Source organism: Narcine bancroftii, chromosome 8, assembly GCF_036971445.1.
Source record: "Narcine bancroftii isolate sNarBan1 chromosome 8, sNarBan1.hap1, whole genome shotgun sequence".
Taxonomy (NCBI): Eukaryota; Metazoa; Chordata; class Chondrichthyes; order Torpediniformes; family Narcinidae; genus Narcine; species Narcine bancroftii.
In genome coordinates, this window is record NC_091476.1 from 18418023 (window position 1) to 18432581 (window position 14559).

The following is a 14559-nucleotide window of genomic DNA, read 5'->3' on the forward strand; positions in this document are numbered from 1 at the left end:
AGATGTCGTCTTTGCTCTGTACCAACAGATTTCTCTCAGTAACTAAGTACAACCAGTAAGACACAGTACAAAATGTACAATAGATGCGAACTCTAGTATGCTCACAAAACAATCTGGATCACTGCATTTGTTTTGTGATAATAAACTTGAATGAGATCTCACATCAGAGGAGAAGACAAAGAAACAAATCTGGAGGGACAGTCCATCAAGCCAAGCAAATGGAAAACATTGTGGCAGGTAAATTACAGAGAGACAGAGAAATTATTTTGAATGGGATTTCTTTTTGATCAACATTAAAATAGAGATGTAACCTTTGTACAATTGCCTGGTATCACTTCAGGAATTGATCATATGACTAATTCTAACAGCATGTTCATTTTGTGTACTTCCACAATGTTTAGAGTAGAATTTTCCAGAGATCCTCTGTTTCTGAGGAGAAGCCGCCTGCTTATGTGATGGGAAGTTCATTCATAAATAATGTTGCTTTGTTTGTTAGTTCAAGTAACCAACTGTTCTCCACTATCTCAGTGAATTAATTAGATAAGATAACCTTTATTTTCATTGCATAAGTGCAATTAAATTGAGTGCACATCCTAATGGTACATTCATACATCAAACAATAAAATATAAAAACAACAACACAATATTCAATGTTTGGCAGTATTCAGTTCATGTATAGCTCTGGGGTAAAAACTGATTTTAAGTCAGTTTCTCCGTAATTTAATGGACCTAAAATATCTACCAGAGGGCGGCAGGTCAAACAGATGATGACTAGGGTGGTAATGGTCCTTTAGGGTTTTGGCTGCTCTACTGAGGCAGTGAGATCTGTATAAATCCTTCAAAGAGAGCAATGCATAGCCAATAATCTTCTAGGCTGCACTGATGACCCTCTGAAGGTCCCCCTTGTCTGCTGTTGAGAAGCTGGCAAACCATGTCGGAATGCAGTAGGCCAGCACACTCTCAATGGAGCAGTGATAAAAGGACACCAGCAGCTTCTCCTGCAGTTTGACCTTCTTCAGAATACTCAGGGCACAGAGTACTACTGCGATGGTATTGGTTATCCAAGAGAGATCTTCAGCAAAGTGCGTACCCAGAAACATGAAAACAGTGACCTTTTCCACACCGTCCCCATTGATGTATAATGGGTCTGGAACTAAACTGTTCCTCCTGAAGTCTATTATAAGTTCTTTTGTTTTTGAGGCGTTCAAGATGAGATTGTTCTCTGAACACCACGCTGTAAGTCTTTGGACTTCATCCCTGTAGGCTGCCTCGTCTCCTCTTGAAACAAGTCCAACCACAGTTCTGTTGTCCACAAACTTGATAATGGTGTTGGTAGAATATGTGGAGGCACAATCATGGATATAAAGAGAGTGGAGCATGGGACTCAATACACATCCTTGTGGGTAAAAGGGTAGAGGAGAGATGAGTGCCAATTTTAACCGTCTGGCAGTGATTCATTCGAAACTCCTTAGTCCAGAGACAAATAGATTTGGAAAACCCTAATTTTGTAAGTTTTGTAACCAGTTTGCCCGGGATGACAGTGTTAACGGCAGATCTTGTCTATTAAAAAAACATCCTCACATAGCTCCACTGGAGTTAGTGCAGTGAAGAGCAGTGGCAATGGCATCCACTGTAGACCTGTTTTCCATAGAGGCAAACTGATATGGATCAAAGCTGGGTGGGAGGCTGGCTTTTATATGTTACACGACCAGCTTCTTGAAGCACTTCATGATGACTGGTGTTAAGTGCTACTGGACGGAGTTCATTGAGGCTGTTGATGACATTCTTTTTTGGCAGTGGGATGATAGTGGCAGATTTCAGACAAGGTTGGATGATGGATTTAGACAGGGACAGATTGAAGATCTTTGTAAAGCTCTCGGAGAACTAGTATGCACATACATTCAACTCCATTTCATGCCATCAGAGCCACTGGCTTTCCTTGGATTCACTGCCTTGAATACCCATAATCCTGCATAGTGAGGACATGGCTGTTAGACGCTGAGGAAGGTGTTGTATTCGTTTTCGTTGCCTTCACCTCAAATCAAGCAAAGAAATGGAAGGTAGATTCTATGAAACTGTATGCATCAGGAGCCATGGGGAGGAAGAGTTAGGGTAGCAGTTAGTGCTGTGCTGTTACGGTGCCAGCAACCCAGTTTAAATCCGGCGCTGTCTGGAAGGAATTTGTACATTCTCCCCATATCTGTGTGGCTTTCTTCCAACTGCTCTGGTTTCTTCCCAACCTTCAAAATGTACGGGGCTTATAGGTCAATTGAGTGTAATTGGGTGTGGGCCAGAAGCGGGCCAGTTACCATGCTGCATGTTTAAATTTAAAATTTACAAAAAAAATACTTAAAAGGCAGTGGGACAACTGATTATCCTAATATCATGAATAATCAGTTAATATATAAATAACACAGAATGTATCAGGTGAGGATATGGATGCATCCCATAACATCAGTGTGTGTGTGTGTGTGTGTGTGTGTGTGTGTGTGTGTGTGTGTGTGTGTTCCTCCAACTTCCTGCACACATTCCTGAATCTCTATTTTCACTACAGTTCAAAAATACACTATCAAAATACAAGATCTTTCCCAGTCATTATGAGCATTGGGTATTTGTTGCTGTTGCCCTCAAACCTATTACCCACATAGCAGGTACCTTTTCAGAAAAATTACTGTCAGAAAGCCTGGACATTTGGATACATCACAGTTATTTTAAATTGTTGTGGCTCTCCCTCAAGGTCGAGGATGATGGTGTTCGCTCCTATGGGCTCTCAAGTGGCTTATGAGTCCAATCTTGGAAAGTGGCCCATCAAGCGAAGACGCCGGTGCATTTGTTTGTTTGAAGTGTACTTAATGTGGCAAATTAACCAACTTGTTCCAATGGCATAAAAACCACGATAATTGGATCTGATGGATTTGTTTCAGCCTTTTCCCACCTTCACAGCCATTGAGTTCGAAGTAACTTCATCTGCCTGTTGCACTGTTGAGGTCTTGGTTAGATTGTTCTTTGTCAGGGACCTCACTACCACGGGTAGCTCTACCAGGACCAGAGATGCAGACGGCATCATTCTCAGGATCTCAGGACCACACAAGATTCTCCAGCACAACGAGGTGACAATCCATGGTGTCAAACATTCTCCCTGAAATTCCTAACATAAATATTATAAGGCAGTAACACATTTCTCAGTCTAGGCTTTATTTACGATCATTTAAACTTGCCATTGTTCAGATAATGGAGGAGCATCTTGCTTTCAATTTTGGCAAATTTAGCCAAACTACAAATTTCATTCTCTTGCTTGCACTATCTCCCAGTTTCAGCACATGGACATTGTATTAATGTAGACAATTTGCACTTTTTGCTGTGAAAAATAATATCAGAAGGATTGACTCTATGCATTGGGAATCATTATGGAGCATGGGCCTCAATTCTTTCACACATCAGATCAAACTCAACCATGTATTTGTTCAATGCAATTGATCTAATGAATTCAAATGATGCATAAAGTTCCCTAAAACCCAAAGGCCTTTAAGCAAACATCCGGAATATTCACCCATCTCCACATTTTCACTATTCAGCCTTAGGCTGCTGTCCTCACTAGACAATATTAACTTCGCCCACCCACTCTCCCAGTGCAATTGGTTCCTGTGAAAATAATGAACTGATAAAACACAGTCTGAGTTCCACATCCTAGGTTCAATATTTCCCACATAATATAAGATGTCTAACACAATAATCCTTGACAGGCCCGCAGCAATATATTTGCTGACAATGAATGACATTGCTACTAGGTGTAGAATATCCAAAATCAATGTTCCAAAAACCTGCTAGATTGTGGACAGTGGGATCTTCCTGCAGTTCCCAGCATTCCAATAAAGTGTACTCCCAGTGGAGAGAATAGGGCAAACAAATCAATTGAGAACCTAGTTCTAACCACAGTACATTTCCCTGTGTTCACAGAATTGTTGAAAGTTTGTAAACAGTTTGGTCTGTAATCCACTCACAAACCTGAAGACTGAGGGAAATATAAAATAAAGTGGCTGTCACTTTTGGTCTCTCGAGGTACAGCAATAAAATTAGCTTTCAAAAAATAGTGCCAATCAATCCATAAATCGTAGACACTGAGAAAGCTTCATTGAAGGACATGATAAGAATTTTTCAGGGAGATCGATGATACTTCTGAGAGTTACATACACTAGAAATTAAAATGCATTGTCACACATGTAACAGACTGGATGAAGGCTATGCCTAGAATGATGGCCTCGCTGGATAGTACGGAATTCCAGTCTCAAATGGAGATAGATTAGATTGAATCCTCAACTCCTGTGGACAAAGTTAACCACAGTGATAGCTAGAAAATCTGATCGAGGCTCCTTCACAAGAAAAATCAAAGCCAATGAATCAATTCTGTACCTTTCTCCAGAGTAGAAAAGTTTTCTATTTAACCTTTTTTTTTGTTGTTCTTCACATAAAATAAATCAGTGGCATATTGGTTTGGGATTGGCCTGAATAGATTTTATTCATCCTGACAAGAATAGATATAAATTCTAAGATACCCAGATGGCTCAGTGGATAAATGCAAGGCCTGAGGAAGGCTTCCGATTGTCCTGTGGAAATTTATTTTAAGCCAGAGAAGCAGTAAAATTGATCTCAGAGCTCAGGAAGAGAAAATATTAACCAGAATTCCATTTAAGTGATTAGTGCTATGATATGTACATTTGAACATCAGGAGTGGACAGAATCATATTTCCCTCTAACAGTGGACAATGAGGATTTTAATTCCTGAACACTTTTGGATGTATTTTATGGCTTTTCGGAAGCTGATCACAAAAAACACCTTAAACATTACCTATCTTGTATTGTTTTTATAGATATAACCTATTTTTGTGATTTCCTGTTATTTAAAAAAAATTAGACACAGCACTGTAACCGGCCAATTAGGCCCTACAAGTCTGTGCCGCCCAATTTACACCCTATTAACCTACGTTTTTGAAGAGTGGGAGAAAACCGGAGTCCCCGAAGAAAACCCATGCAGACACAGGGAGAATATACAAACTCCTTACAAACAGTGCGGGATTGGAACCTAGGTCCGATCCTGATTGCTGTGGCTAAAAAGGCATTGCACTAATCTCTACACCAACCATCCTGCCCTTTTAAATTTTAAATCTACTTGTATGTTGCCCAGAAAACAAGCTGTTTTGGTCAGTCCAAGGATGCCTGGGCCTGCACTCAGTGCAGGTGGTTTGCAAATATGCCTGGGCATGCATAGAAGACATTTAAAGATGTTGAGAATTTTCTTGGCAACTTTTTTTCTTTGGCTTGGCTTCGCGGACGAAGATTTATGGAGGGGGTAAAAAGTCCACGTCAGCTGCAGGCTCGTTTGTGGCTGACCAGTCCGATGCGGGACAGGCAGACACGATTGCAGCGGTTGCAAGGGAAAATTGGTTGGTTTGGGTTGGGTGTTGGGTTTTTCCTCCTTTGCCTTTTGTCAGTGAGGTGGGCTCTGCGGTCTTCTTCAAAGGAGGCTGCTGCCCGCCAAACTGTGAGGCGCCAAGATGCACGGTTTGAGGCGTTATCAGCCCACTGGCGGTGGTCAATGTGGCAGGCACCAAGAGATTTCTTTAGGCAGTCCTTGTACCTTTTCTTTGGTGCACCTCTGTCACGGTGGCCAGTGGAGAGCTCGCCATATAATACGATCTTGGGAAGGCGATGGTCCTCCATTCTGGAGACGTGACCCATCCAGCGCAGCTGGATCTTCAGCAGCGTGGACTCGATGCTGTCGACCTCTGCCATCTCGAGTACCTCGACGTTAGGGGTGTGAGCGCTCCAATGGATGTTGAGGATGGAGCGGAGACAACGCTGGTGGAAGCGTTCTAGGAGCCGTAGGTGGTGCCGGTAGAGGACCCATGATTCGGAGCCGAACAGGAGTGTGGGTATGACAACGGCTCTGTATACGCTTATCTTTGTGAGGTTTTTCAGTTGGTTGTTTTTCCAGACTCTTTTGTGTAGTCTTCCAAAGGCGCTATTTGCCTTGGCGAGTCTGTTGTCTATCTCATTGTCGATCCTTGCATCTGATGAAATGGTGCAGCCGAGATAGGTAAACTGGTTGACCGTTTTGAGTTTTGTGTGCCCGATGGAGATGTGGGGGGGCTGGTAGTCATGGTGGGGAGCTGGCTGATGGAGGACCTCAGTTTTCTTCAGGCTGACTTCCAGGCCAAACATTTTGGCAGTTTCCGCAAAGCAGGACGTCAAGCGCTGAAGAGCTGGCTCTGAATGGGCAACTAAAGCGGCATCGTCTGCAAAGAGTAGTTCACGGACAAGAGCACCAAACTACATCCAGCTGATTGACAACATGCTTCAAGCCTACAAAACCATGAAGGGCAACATGTCATAGAAAATTCATTTTCTGCATTCACACTTGGACTGCTTCTCTGCTGATCTTGGTGCAGTCAATAACAAACATGTTGACAAGTTTCACCAGGACATTGCAACCATAGAAAAGCAGTGTCAGGGCAACTAGAATCCATCAGTACTGGCTGACTATTGTTGGACACTGACACGAGAGGCATCAGATGCTGAGTACAAATCAAAATCAGCGGTAAAACATTTTAGGTCAGTTAAACTAACGCAATGTGTCAGCATCATTATGCGATTAAATACGCTAAATTCAATCAAAGATAATTTAACTTTTCCCAAATTTTCTATGTAATACAGCAAATGTAAAATTATCTTTGTGTTCAGTTTGAAGTTGTCTATCATAATCCCCATTTTTTTCAGGAAACAAACCTTTTAAAAAATTGTTTGTCAATACAAAATATTGCAATTTACTAGAATAGATCAGGTTATGCACTATATGGCTACTGTGAACTTCATCCACATACATTCTTAATCAACTTCAGTATTGAATAGGTCCCCTGAAAGGTTAATTTACTAAGAGCTAATTCAATAATGAAAATGAAGCTGGCTAAATCCTCACTGGGTATATTTGTAAGACAATGGGGAAAGTGCAAGATACTTGGACCAATCAAACAGTTCTTTCAAAAAACCGACGCATTGGTTTGAATGACCTCCTTTTGTTCTCAATTGCTTTGGTTCCCTATAGTTGATTAACACTGCCCACACCTGAAGTTTAAGCCCAGATGTACTAAATGGGCACTTGATTAAGAGGCATCTGGAGCTACAGAAACAAACTCAGCATACATTTCCTCTATGTGAAGTTTGAAAATGTTTGCTTAGTTTTTAGTCATGCTAAAAGTCCATTATAGGAAATGTGTGATCTCATCAATTTAAGAAATTCATTTTCATTAACTATAATGGACACTATCAAGCAGAGTTACTATCTTGGATCTAATCTTTCCTGGTGGACTTGAATATGATGGCCCAGCTTCCAACAAAGACCAAATTTAAAACATCTATGTCAGTCAAGAGTTCCTTTAAGGGCAGATGTGGCATCCATCTAATGAATATTTATGGAAAATATAGTTGCTTGGAGTGGGAAATCTTAACTAGGACTACAGAGCTGTGGAAGAAGTGGTTGCAAGAGGAAAAAAAAGTAGAATGCATGCATTTAGCAGTAAGTACTAACTCCATAGTCAGAAGTATGCATCAGTGTTTCTGTAAGCAAACCCATGCATTGCATCCAAGAAGAAACCTGCTTATAATAATATAACTGAGTAAAAGGTTGATTTGGGAAGGTGGACTGAACAAAATAAATAACAAGTAAATATTCAAATGCATTATGAGAGGCATGGCAGAAAATATTTATTGGGCTGCATTTCATTTGCTGTTGAGGAAGGATCCAAAAAGATCTTTTACCATTTAGTTGTTTAAGTGGCCGTCAATCTAGGACAGTGGTTCTCAACCTTTTTCTTTCCACTCACATACCACTTTAAGTAATCCCTATGCCAGAGGTGCTCTGTGATTAGTAAGGGATTGCTTAAGGAGGTAATATGAGTGGAAAGAAAAAGGTTGAAAACCACTGTTTTAATTGTACCCAATTGACACGGTATGTTCACAGTTTTATAACTCCAAAGGAAATGGGCCAATGACAATTTTTCTCAAGCAAAATATTTGAGTTACAATTGGGTCTCGAGCCTTCCCTTCACAGCCAATCCCTTACTAATCATAGAGCACTGATGGCATAGGGATTACTTGAAGTGGTATGTGAGCGGAAAGAAAAAGGTTGAGAACCACTGATCTAGGACAGCCATACACATGCTACTCAAGAGTCCAGGGAATATAATGGAAGAGTTTAAAAGATTTTGGAGAGCAAAGAGAGTTTTCAACAGCTGTGGTTTATGTTGAAATTTGGCCAAGCGCGGCATAATGGATCTTGTAAGTGGCAATCAGAACGTAGGTTCAATTAATCAACAGAACAGTACAAGTAAAATAAATAAATGCTTGAAGAGAGGAAAACAAATTTCAAAATTACAGGATATAGTTTTAAGGTGAGAGGATAAAAATATAAAAGGATCCTGAGGGTCACCTTCTCCACATAAAGGGTGGTCGGTATGTGGAATGAGCCACCAGAGAAAATGGTAGAAGCAGGGACTATTGTAGCATCCAAAAGATATTTTGTCATAGGATCAGAAAGGTTTAAAGATTTGTGGGCTGAACAGAGGTATTTGGGATCAGTGCCGATGGCATGAACAAATTGGTCAAAGAGCCTGTTTCTGAGCTGTATAACTCTTTGACGATTTGTCACACATTCTCTTTCTCTTTCTCTCAAGATGCCATATGAAGGAAGTGACAGAATCTCATTGCCATTGCAATGCACAAGCATTCTGAATGGGTGGGTGAATTTTGGTTCTCAACATTCCACAGAATGTAAATTAAATTAAGATTATGGGAATACAATATTACCCAAGGATTTTTTTGACTGACAGCAAAAAAAAAGAGGATGGTTTCATTCAAGGCCAATCTATGTTGTACAGCCACACATTGGTAAGATATTATTTGTTGTCATGCAATAAAAGAGAAATGTAATTTTACACAAAATTGTCTTTAGTCTGCCATAAAGCAGAGAAAGATTCACCATTAGCATCAACCAGTACCCCCTACAGTCAGAGAAAGAGAAGCAGAAGGGTGCCTCGGAGTCACTGAGTGTCTGTGGATTCACCTCCAGTACTTCTGCAGCCTCTGCAGTTGCTCAAGACTCTAGTTCAGTTCAATTCTCTGACACAATGAAAAAGCTTTTCACAGCCAGGACCCTTCGGGAACCCTCCTTGCCCCCAGCACCCTCCTGAATCCTGGTTCCATTGCCTGCTTCTTATGACCCACTCTCCAGCAACCTGCAATCTGGTGCGAGTCCTTTGATGTTGTTGCCAGCAGCCCACAACCTGTGTGGGTTCCTTGCCTTCAAGTCGCCAACAGTCAGGGCCTAAGGGCATTCTTCAGCCACAGAGCCCCTCGTTGGTCTGCCACTGTGGTCACTATCCTTGGAGTAGTCTCTTCTGCTTCACCTTCTCAATGAGGGTTGTTCTCCTGATTACTGCTGCTGCCCTGGAGTCTGCAACCCCGTGAGGCTGCTGGCCAACACAGCCACAGCCATCTTGGGCTCAGAGCATACAGTTGCAGGATTTTAAATACAACACTGAGCGGCGGCTACTCTGCTCCTGCAATAACACACACACAACCAGACGGGTTGAGCTCAGTTAGCAGACTAGTTTATTGCAGGCTGCTTAGCAGCACTTATACACCAGCCCAGACCTGGCTGAGAACCACGCTGAAGGGGCGCTGACATCACTCGGGAGTCACGTGGTCCCCAAGCACGGGTTTCTGAGCCCCGAGCTGGAAGGAAGGGAAACCCCCAATGGCGCCATTTTGGCCATCTTCCCCGCCGCGTGGCTTACAATTGGGGCTGATTCACCTGCCTTGTGTTGAGCCGCCACACAGCCCCCCCCACCCCCAGAATCAGCATTAATGTCATTTTTTACTGGGCAGCCTCACTTTTTGGGCTAGGCAATGACCACAGGCTCGGTGGGATCGAGGTGCGCTGGCTTCAGCCTGTCCATGGTAAAGCTCATGCCTGCCACCCAAGTCCAGCGTGAACATCGAGCTGGAACACTGTATAACCCTGTATGGCCCCTCATACAGTTGCTGCAGAAGTGCCGCAGTTGGGCCCCGCTGAATGAAAATGAACACCGTGGAAAGCAGCTCGCCAGGAACGTGAGACAGGTGGGTGCCATGCCTGGGCGGTGGAGGGGGTACGAAGGAGTCCAAGCGTGCCCTGAGGTGAGGAAGTAGTTCATGCAGCGACCGCTGAGGATTGTGAGGTGCATTGACAAACTCACCAGGTAATACCAGCGGCGCACCGTAGACCAGCTCAGCTGATAACACCTGCAGATCTTCCTTGGGAGTGGAGTGAATGCCCAGGAACACCTAAGGCAGTTCATCCGTCGAGTTGGGACCAGTGAGATGGGCCATGAGCGCTGACTTAAGGTGGCGGTGTGGAAACTTCGACTAGTCTATTGGCCTGCGGGTGGTAGGCCATGGTGTAGTGTAGCTGGATCCCCAACCTGTTGGCGAGTTGTGCCCAGAGCACAGATGTGAACTGGGTGCCCCGATCGCTGGTGAAGTGAGCCAGGATGCTGAACCGGGCGACCCAACCATGCAACAGAGCTCGAGAGCAGGAGTCGGTGGAGGTGTCTGGCATCGCGATTGCCTCGAGCCAGCAAGTGGTGCGGTCCACCACTGTAAACAGTTGCCCCAGGAAATAGGTAAGGGCCTGACAATGTCCACGTGAATGTGGCTGAACCGTTCCCGGACATGCTCGAATTCCTGTACGGGCACCCTGGTGTGCCTGTGTACCTTGGACTTCTGGCAATAGGTGCATGTTCTGGCCCATCCCATGATCTGCTTCCGCAGCCCATGCCATACAAACCGTTCTGTCACCATCCGGACCGTGGACCTGTGTGATAGTACAGATCTATATAGTGTATATAGTTACAGTATCTAGTCTGTGCTTACAGTGATTGGCTGAGAGCTTAGCCACGCCTACTGTCTGGGCCTTAAAGGGTTGTGCCTCTAGCCAGGTCGGATCATTCCGGAATGGTCGGCCACCTGTGAAGAGCTCCTGTCTTTTGCTAATAAAAGCCTTGGTTTGGATCAACAAGTCTTTGATTCTTTCGACGAGCTCTACAACCTGATGGACGGATGTGAAAGGTCGTGGATGTGACGGAAGACCTGCCTACGCCACTTCTGGGGAACCACTGGCCGCGGGGTGCCCAAGGAGATATCGCACAGGATGGTGCCTTTGCCTCTCGGAGTTGGGAGGTCTTGGAACCACAGGCCAGTGATGGCGGTCTTGAAGGCCCTCATCTCCTCATCAGCTTCCTGGTCCTGGGCAAGCTGGTCAAAGTCGAGGCCGGGCGTCAGCGCGCAGATGACCGGTCACGAGAGTGCATCGGCAACCACATTGTCTTTCCCCACCTTGTGCCGAATGCCAGTGGTAAACTCCGACACGAAGGAGAGGTGACACTGCTGGCGGGCCGACCAGAGATCCTTTGCCATCGCGAGCACCTGGGTGAGGAGTTTGTGGTCTGTGAAAATAGTAAAAGTCCTCCCCTCCAAAAAATAGCCGAAATGCCGCACTGCCAGGTACATGCCCAGTAACTCGCAGTTGAAGGCACTATACTTGCGTTCCGGCGGGCGAAGCAGGCGGGTGAAGAATGCCAGCGGTTTCCAATGTCCATTCACCTGCTGCTCCAAGACGGCACTGACGGCTGTGGCAGAGGCATCGACAGAGAGTGCCGTTTGCAGGTCGGTGTGCGGGTGGGCGAGCTTGGCGGCCTTCACCAGGGCAACCTTGGTGGCCTCGAATGCAGTGTAGAGTCTTGTGCTTGGCTGCAATGAGGGCGAACAGCGGCTGCATGATGCGCGCAGCTCCCGGGATGAAGAGGTTGTAAAAGTTGACCATACCTGAAAACTCCTGCAGCCCCTTGAGGCTGTCTGGGCATGGGAACTCCTTGATAGCGGTGACCTTCCCAGCAGCGGGCATGGCTCCTTCGGCCGTGATGGTATGGCTCAGGAACTGCATGGACTCTTTATCAAACTGGCATTTGGCCGGGTTGATGGTAAAGCCGAAGTCGGCCAGCTGGAAGAAAAGGCCACATAGGTGGGCCTTGTGTTGCGCCCGGTCTTTGCTGGAGATGAGGATGTCATCCAAATAAATAAAGATGAAATCCAAGTCCCTGCCCATCAAGTCCATGAGGCGATGGAAGGTCTGAGCGCCATTCTTGAGCCCGAACGGCATGCGCAGGAATTCGAACAAACCAAAGGGGGTGATGATGGCTGTCTTGGGTATGTCCTCAGGGCGCAATGAGATCTGGTGATATCCGCACACCAGGTCAACCATGGAGAAGACCCTTGTGCCATGCAAGTTGGCCGTAAAGTCCTGGATGACAGGGATGGGGTAATGGTCAGGAACGGTTACCTCGTTGACCCGTTGATAGTCTCCGCAGGGACGTCAGCCGCCAGAGGCTTTTGGAACCAGGCGGAGTGGTGAGGCACACAGGCTGTCGGATCGCCGAATGATCCCCAGCTTCAACAGGTCCGAAAACTCCTCTTTCGCTACCTGGAGCTTGTCAGGCGGGAGCCGGCGTGTCTTGGCATGAACCGGTGGATCCTGGGTTGGGATGTGGTGGAACACCCCATGGCGCGGCAAAGCAGTGGAGAACTGTGGCTTGAGGAGTGTTGGGAACTCATCCAGGATCTGCTGGAACTCGTCTCTGGGCATGCTGATTGTGGCCATCTGCAGTTGCTCCGAGAGGGCATTGCCAAGGTGAATGGCCTGGAAGGTACGGGCATCCAACAGGCACCTATCTCAAATATTCACCAGAAGCCCGTGTGTGAGGAGGAAGTCTGCACTCAGGATGGCAGTCGGGAGGGACAAGACTTTGAACCTCCACGTGAAATTCCATTGGCTGATCTGGAAGTAGACTGTCTCGTCTCCATACATCCGGTTTGCTGTTGCGTTGGCCGCATGGAGGGGAGGTCCACGAGGTCAGTTCCTGGATTCAATGGCCATAGCTGGGATGATGCTGATCTGGGCTGCAGTGTCAATGAGGAACCACCGGCCGCTGACTGAGTCTTGCAAGTAGAGAAGGCTGTGTCCTTGCCCAGCCGCCGCAACCATTAACAGTGGCCAGCCTGGTCGTTTCCCTGGAACGAGCAGGGCTGATGACACTTCCGGGCCTTGGCTCCCCAGTGCTGGAGGTAGAAGCAGAGGCCTGAAGTGGATTGTGCGGCCTTGGTTATGCTCTTGGGGTCCCCTGCAGGGGCCGGGGGCTCTACCGCAGTGCTAGGGGTGGGCTTGCCCGTGCCTCGTGACTTGCTTGACCACTGAGCCTTCCGAGAATCTTGCGAGCCATAGCTCTTGGGCTTTCTGGGTGACCGTCCTCGGGTCAGTGAAGCTCTCCTGAACCAGCAGCGGGCGGATGTACCCGGGCATATGTTCGAGGAAGATACACTTGAAAAGTGGGCAGTTGAAGTGCTCACCCATGAGCGCGAGCATCTCGTCCATCAGTTCCATCGGGGACCTTTCCGCCAGGGCGTCGAGAAGCAGCACCCGAGTGGCACGCTTGTGTCTGGATAGTCCGAGGGACCCAGTAAGCACTCGCTTGATGGTCTCATACTTGTCCTCGGTGGGTGGGTGCTGAACAAGGTGCAGCACGCTTCTGGCAGTGGCCTGGTCCAAGTCAGCGTTCACGTGGTAGAATTTGGTCATGACGGACGAAATCTGGGGGAGGTGAAACTGGGCCTCCGTGTGGCCGAAACAGATCTCCGGCTCCTGAACCCAGAATTCAGGCAGTTTTACAGCTATAGCGCTGATCCCAGGCTCGCTCATGATGGGTTCAAAGACGTTTGAACCAGTCGGGGTCACCAATTGTAGCAACGGCTACACTGCTCCTGACAGAACACACAGAACCAGACGGGTTGAGCTCAGTGAGCAGACGAGTTTATTGCAGGCTGCTAGGCTGCACTTACACGCGCTGGAGGGCGCTGACATCACCCGGGCATCACGTGGCTCCCCAAGCATGAGTTTCTGAGCCCTGAGCTGGAAGGGAAACCCCCGACGGCACCATTTTGGCTGGCTGCCCTGCCGCGTGGCTTACAAGCGGGGCCTGTTCACCTGCCTTGTGGTGAGCCGCCACAACACTACCATCTTCTTTAACAGCCCGTTTAAAGCCTGTACAGACTCATTGGCAGTAGAACTGAGAAGTGGAGCCTGGTGGGGGGAGAGCTGTGCCTCTTTCTCCTGCTCTCCCTGGGTGCACACCAGCAGCAGCACTCCTGTTCCAGCAGCTCTGGCCAAGCCACTTTTTATTTTCAGAGTCCATTCTGAAAATGTTGACGGTACAGCAGAAGGAAAGTTTTACTCTGCACACAATCTACATTCTAACCTGACTTTGACTGCTGAGTGGTGCAACATTAAGGAAGTTTTATTTTACGGTGCAGGGCCTGTAGCTATTACCGAGGCTGCTTATGTCGCAATTGACAGCCAGAAGGTAGAGAGAGGATTAGTGTTCCATTGTCCAACCATGACAATATTGATGAAAACAC

At 46.4% G+C, this 14559-nt stretch overlaps 1 pseudogene; it reads right to left on the minus strand.

The window, feature by feature from the left end:
* Nucleotides 1–869: 869 nt before the first annotated feature.
* On the minus strand, nt 870–13843 carry LOC138741971 (uncharacterized; annotated as a pseudogene).
* Between the last annotated feature and the right edge of the window lie 716 nt (nt 13844–14559).